The 6,848-nt window shown below is 39.3% G+C and overlaps 1 long non-coding RNA gene across 1 annotated transcript; it reads left to right on the top strand.

Moving 5' to 3' along the window:
* Positions 1-673: 673 nt before the first annotated feature.
* LOC134807431 (uncharacterized) lies at positions 674-4,887 on the top strand. The gene is made up of 3 exons (XR_010147898.1): positions 674-803; positions 2,748-2,905; positions 3,541-4,887. It is a non-coding gene; the product is annotated as an uncharacterized LOC134807431 (long non-coding RNA).
* Positions 4,888-6,848: the final 1,961 nt, after the last annotated feature.

Genomic DNA, 6,848 nt, shown 5'->3' with positions numbered 1-6,848 from the left:
TAAGTTCTAAAACTCAATCATATAAATTTAGAATGGGGGCCCCATTTCCTTGTTAGCTTATAAGAAAAGCCTGGACACAGCCAAAGGATGATTAAGCAATCCACACTTAAGCAGCAGATATCAAAATCAGTTTCCAAACTTAGATGTGCAGGAAATGTCTATTTTCTATAACTCGGTTCAACTTCTGACTTTGAGATCTAAATCTGCCAAGCAGGCAAAAAATATAATCTCAGTCATTCTCGAAAATTTTTCACCTCCCTAGAAAGTTTCAGGACTCTTATACAGTGGCAAGGTCCGGGGGATAGGGTGGACCCTGCTGTCCCAGGACGTTTGTCTGCACAGCCTGTAAGGACCCAGGGCCCTACTGCTCCATGGCGCTCTTGGGCCATCCAGACCCTTGCCAAGGCCTGAGCTGTCTCTGCTTTCCATCTCCCCACCTCTGTTGCCATCAAGTAGGACTGGATCCCCATTACTCAGGGACCCACAGGCCTCTTTCTCCACCTCTCTCCCATCCTCTGGCCTCCTTTTTGGCCTCGGGAAATTATACTCGCAGAAATACTTTCTTTTTGTCTTTGGCAAATCCCCTGGACACTTACATAACTTCAGTAAACATTCCAAGTTCCAGTATGGGCTTAGGCTTCTGGAAACAAAGTCCAGAAGACTACACATTGCTTCTGCTCTCCACCTGACATACATCTCTCCGGGGCAGCAAGGGAGTGCAGGCTACCTGCTTGAATTGGAGGAATGAAAAGGGAAGATACAAAAAGAAACAAATCAATATCTGAAAATATGCAGCCATAAAGGTAATGGAACACTATTTTATGATATTAAAGGCAATTCTATGGAGTGGCAAAATTAGAAGAAAATGTGTACATGAAATAACGTTAAGTGAGAAAGAAGAATGCATACATAAGAATGACTCCAATGTAGAAATATATAATTTTATAAGTATTGAAAGCTAATTTGAAATGACATAAATTGATTTAATGTCCACTGTAATATTTTTATGTAAAACTAAGTGCATAATAACTTTGAGAGAATAAATCATACCAAAGAAATGTAAGACCAGTTAGAATCTTTTTAGCAATATTTAATTTTTATAAACTCATTGTGAGCTAGTAAAATGTTTAAGGAAAGTTAATGCAACTTAGAGGTGTGTGGCAGAAACTGCTAGCCATTTAATAAAATATATTCTTCCTCCATTGTAATTGAATTATAGCAAGTTACATGGCTGTCTAAGCAGACCACATTCCCCAGTGTCCCCTGTAGCAGGTGCAGTCATATGACTAAGTTATTGCCAATGGAACCAAACTGGAAGTGATGTGTGCTACTTCTGAGCCCACGGTGGGTCTGCTTTCTCCTTGCTGTCTTTTCCTACCTTTCTAGCTAGAACCCATCCATGGCTGCTATCAGCTTCAACTAAGATGATTCCAAGGCCCTAAAGGATGGCAGAACAGCACACCAGAAGGCACCTGAATCCCAAAATGACCAAGTGGAGCAGCACTCCCCACCAGATTAGAACATTCACCTCTGACTACTACAGGAAAGAGAAATAAGCTGCTGTGTTCTTTAATTCAGTTTCTCTCTTGTTTCTACAACTTTAGCTTACCCAGATAAATACAGTGTGCATCACCAGAAGCCTTACATTCAGCCCTATTTAGCTGATTATATAACTGTACTTTTTCAGTGATTAACTCTGTTCCATTGATACCCTAAAGAAATAGGTTCCATTTTAAAAAGAGATATATAAAAAACAAAAGCATAACCCAAAGGCAAAAACTAAGATGGACCTCTTCTTCTGGTGACAGAGGGAGAGAGAGAGAAGAGGGTTGAAGCAAACATCTGTTTAAGTCCTATGGCAAGCACTTCACAGGGCATCTCACATATATTATGACATTCCACTCTGAGAGCTGCGGTTTAGCCTGGAGCAAGAGATCCATCTTCAAATATTTGAAAGGCCATTCTAAGGGAAAAGACATTCTCTTTCTTTTTTAAATTTTTGTATACTTTTTACCATGTGTAAATAGATTCTTACTGTAACACACTCTCAAAATATAGGAAGACATGGAATAAACCATGGTAGTTGCTGTCAAGCCTCTTTCCTCTCTTCAACTCCCCTCCAGAGTTATCCGCATTATCATTTCCAAGTGTATTCATCCGTAGATTTATTACTTGCAGCTTCATAAAAAAGCCAAGCAGTTCACACACCATGACCTGCAGGAATCCTTCCTTGAGCTTCTGCCCTCAAAATTAGCTAAGGTAACTTCTCTGGTACCATCATAGCATTAGTACCATTCCCTAGCCTTGTACTTAAACATGATACGCTATTTATTTAACTGTCTTGCCCATTCGGCTGTATGTTCTTTGAGGACAAGAAGCCTTTTATTTATTCAAATAACTGCACAGAGACTTCATAGTAAATTCGATAAATGTCAAACTGAATGAGGTGAAGTTAAAGGGAGGCAGATCTTGTTCAATGAACCCCAAGTCAAAGATTTGAGAAATCGCTGTTCAAAGTAGAACCAAATGCTTTGAATTAACTATCTTTTAAGTCAGAGAGTTTTAGAGAAAAGTTTTTCAGTCAAAGAGTTTCTTACATTCTAAGAGAATTTGGCTCATCCATGACCAATACCTCTTAACTCCAAAATTTAATCCCCTATAAATCCTTGTTCCACTTAAAACACTTACCGTGTATTTCCGAGAGCTACAAGAGAGGATCCAACATCTAATATTTTCTCCTTCTTCAGTTAGGGCTCTTCTCTACTATGATCCTCCCTGGGTCTTTCTTCAAGACTCTAAGAAGAGACTAGGAAACAGACCTCTTGTTAAGAAAAGAATAAAATGTCTAGACCCTATTTCTGTAAGTGGCTTAACCACAGTTCCCTCTCCTCTTCAACACAAGAGGGTGAGTATGTTTACCCAACAGAATTTTTTTAAACAATATTCTTTTATATGTTAAAAAAGCATGCATTTATGTTTGCTGAATTCTTAAATGTTAATAATTTTACTTCTCTAACAAGAATGTTTCACAATAAGCTGCACTTCCATAAAAACAATATTTAAACTGAAGCATGGTCATTTTTCTTCCCTTATGGATAAAGAACCAGGTTACATTTAACTTAATGGAGTTATTTTCCTGTTTCCTCTACTCTTTTACTTACTTCTTCTTCTAGATCTATTATTTCCATTAAATTTTCATAATATCCCATTAACTCAATGAAAAGAATTTTGCATGGTATTAGGTTGGAAAGAAAGCATTTCCTTTCATTATTGTCATGAGAAATTTTTTTTTGCTAAAATACTTTTTCTTTTTCCTATGGACCTTCAGTTTGCTCTCTTTCAGGATTTTTATAATTATTCTACTGTTATCATTTCCCCCTTAAGGACAAATTGAATTGCTTTGAGTTTATCTCCAACCTTTAGCATTATTTCAAATTATTGGATATCTAATTAGAGAATGTTCTTTCATAAATAACATTTCAAAACCATACCACTGAATGGTTGAACACCTGCTGTTACCTCCTCAATTTTTTTTCTCAGGTTCTTCTAAAACAGCTTTCACTGAACAGTGAACACTGTTGCTGTGTTGCAAAGATGAAAGCAAAATTCCATGTGTGAAGCCCAAATTGAAATCACAGAAGGCAGGATTCACACTGCTAATTGTTGCTTAGCAATAAAATGTGCAAAACCTGCTAATGGAACAGTGACACCAGGCACCAGAGGCATCTGTATCCACACTGGCAGTAAATTAGGGAATTAGAAACTCTACAGTAACAGCAAGAAAAGGAATTCCATCTCTTAGGAACCCAGGGAGGGTTTCTGCACTCATTCCTGCTTACTGCTCAGTTGAAAAGAAAGTCTCTTCATCCACTAGATACTGCTATTGTGACAGTTGAAGACTGCAAGGAAATAGAAGCTCGGAGGTTCAGATTATTCTAAAAGTGTCCCTGATGGATTTGCACGTGCCTACAAAAAATAGTATTTTTTTCCCCTGTTGAAAAGATTTGCAGTAAAGATAGACCTTCAAATGCCAGCTTGTACGTTTGCTAAGGCAGCAGAGTGGGACAAAAAGCTCTGTCACTGCCACCTCATCACAGGTGTTCTGTGGGTAGTAGTCAGCCTCCAGCATAGGGACCGTGTGTCAGGAACCAAAACAAAATAGCCAGGTATAGTGGCACATGCCTGTAGTCCAAACTACTCAGGAGGGTAAGGAGGGAGGATCACTTGAGCCCAGAACTTCGAGGCTGCAGTAAGCCATGATCGCATCGCACCACTGCACTCCTGCCTGGGGGACAAAGCAAGACCCTGTCTCAAAAAAACGCTATCAAGAGCTGCATACTGAAACAAATTCATTTATTTCGCAGTTATCTAGCCTGCCTTTAATGACAACCTGTTATTCCCTAAATTGGTGAATGAAAAAAATCCAGATGCTTAGCAACCCAATGGACACTTTGTAAATGCTTTTTATTGAAGTATACCTAACACACTGTAAAGTCCAGACATTTTATCAGTATTTCTCAATACATTTTTTCACTTACATAGTGTATACCCATGTAACCGACCACATCGATCAAGACTTAGAAATTCCCAGCACTCTTGAATGTTCTTGCAAGCAATATTGCCCCCCAAATAGCCATCATTTTAACATCTACCACAGCAGATTAGTTGTGCCTATTGTTGAACTTCATATACATAAGGTCACTGAGTATTTTACTGTTTAATGTCTAGCTTCTTTCACTCAACATTATGTCTGAGAGATTCATCCATGTTGCAATTAGTATTTTTTATTGCAGTGTAGTATTCCATTGTGCAAATATCCACAATGGTTTATTTACCCATTCTCCTTTGATGGACATTTGGGGTTATTTTCGCATTTGAACTACTATGAATAAAGCTGCTATAAACATTCTTGTATATATCTTTTGGCAGACATAAGCACACATTTCTGTTAGGCATCCACCCAGGAGTGGTACTGCTAAATAGGTAAATGTTTAGCTTTGGCACATACTGCCAAGTTTTCCAAGTAGTTGTGCCAAACTGCACACCTGCCAGAGATGGAGTTTCACATTCCCCACATACTTGCCAAGAATTTGGTATTGTTAGTCTTTTAATGTAGCTATACTGGTGAAGTATTGTGGTTTTAATTTGCATTTTTCTAATGACTAGTGATACTGAACATCTTTTTTAATGTTTAAGATGCTTTTGTTTACATTTTTTACAAGACTGAGAAAATCTTAATTATCCCTATCAAAGAGAAATATCATTTCCATGTGGGTGGCAGGGAAGTGAAATTTCCCCTATCTAGCATGCTCTGAAAACCAGGGAGGAAATTGACACTAGATTCTGAAGAAGAGAGCAGTCTTCCTTGAGGAAAAGAGCCCTTTCCTTGGGCAAGTGGTTAATATGGCATTGGGCCTTCAGGGTGTGGGTGGAAGCTGGTGGAATGCTTATGAACACCTTTTTATATGCTCATTGGCTATTTAAATATAGTCTGTTGTAATAACGCTCCAGCAGATATGTTTGAAAAGGGCTGCGGTTTCAAATGATCATGATGCAAGTCTGCTGATCTTGTGGGCCTCAGAGAGACTATGTCCTGATTAGCAAAGGATGCCAGAGCCATGACTTTTGCAAAAAGGGAAGCCTCAAGAATGAGCTGCATGTCACTGGAGCTATTTTAGCAAAGACTAGACAGAAAGTAAATTAGTAGAAGAATGTAAATACCAGCTGCAAGATGAGATTAAATATACTTAAATGTCTCTTCCAACACTGGTAAGTGCTACAGGGATTCAACTATTGCTCGATCAGTGAAAACTGGAAGGCAGAGGGTGGAAGTCAGGGCATGAACCTGTTAACTGTTGAGTATCTATTGTGTGCCAAAGACAGTACTAAGCCTTTACATGCATTATTTCATTTAATTCTCACAACAATCATATATGGTAGATAGTATCTATATTAGTTATTTATTGCTCCATAATAATATTACCACAAATTTAGCAACTTAAAACAACATACTTTATTATTTCATGGTTTTCTGGGTCAGAAGTCCAGCCATGGCTGAGCTAGGTCCTCTGCTAGGCTATAATCAAGGTGTGGGCCAGAACCGGGCTCTCATCTGAGGCACAACTGGGGAAGGATCAGCTTCCAAGCACATGACTGTTGGCAGCATTCAGTTTCTTGCAGGCTGCCAGACTGAGGGCCTCAGTCTCTTTTTGACTGTTGGCTACTTTCAGCTCCTGCCACGTGGCCCTTTCCATGAGGCAGCTCATAACCTGGCAGCTTGCTTCTTCAAAGCATAAGGAAGAGGATTTCCTATCAAAACAGAAGTTACAATCATATGTAACACAATCATGTAAATGCAATCATGTATATTCTGTTACCTTTGCCATATTCTGTTGGTTAGGAGCAAGTTGCAAGTCCTGCCCATGTTCAAAGGGAGGGAAAGACACATCAGAGCAGGGATCATGGGAGCCACTTTAATGTATTAGTCCATTTTCACACTATAAAGAACTCCCTGAAACTGGGAAGTTTATAAACAAAACAGGTTTAATTGACTCACAGTTCCACATGGTTTGGAGCCCTCAGGAAACTTACCATGATGATGGAAGGTGAAGGGGAAGCAAGGCACATCTTACATGGTGGCAGGAGGGATGGGGGGAACTGCCAAACACTTTTAAAGCATGAGATCTCATGAGAACTCACTCACTATCATGAGAACAGCATGGAGGAAACTGCCCTCATGATCCAATCACCTCCCACCAGGTCCCTCCTTCAACACATTGGGATTACAATTGAGATAAGATTTGGATGGGGACACACAGTCAAGCCATATCATTCCACCCCTGGCCCCG

The sequence above is a fragment of the Pan troglodytes genome, chromosome 10, assembly GCF_028858775.2.
Source record: "Pan troglodytes isolate AG18354 chromosome 10, NHGRI_mPanTro3-v2.0_pri, whole genome shotgun sequence".
Classification (NCBI taxonomy): Eukaryota; Metazoa; Chordata; class Mammalia; order Primates; family Hominidae; genus Pan; species Pan troglodytes.
Note: the sequence above shows the minus strand (reverse complement) of the source record. Positions and strands in the feature narration are given on the sequence as shown.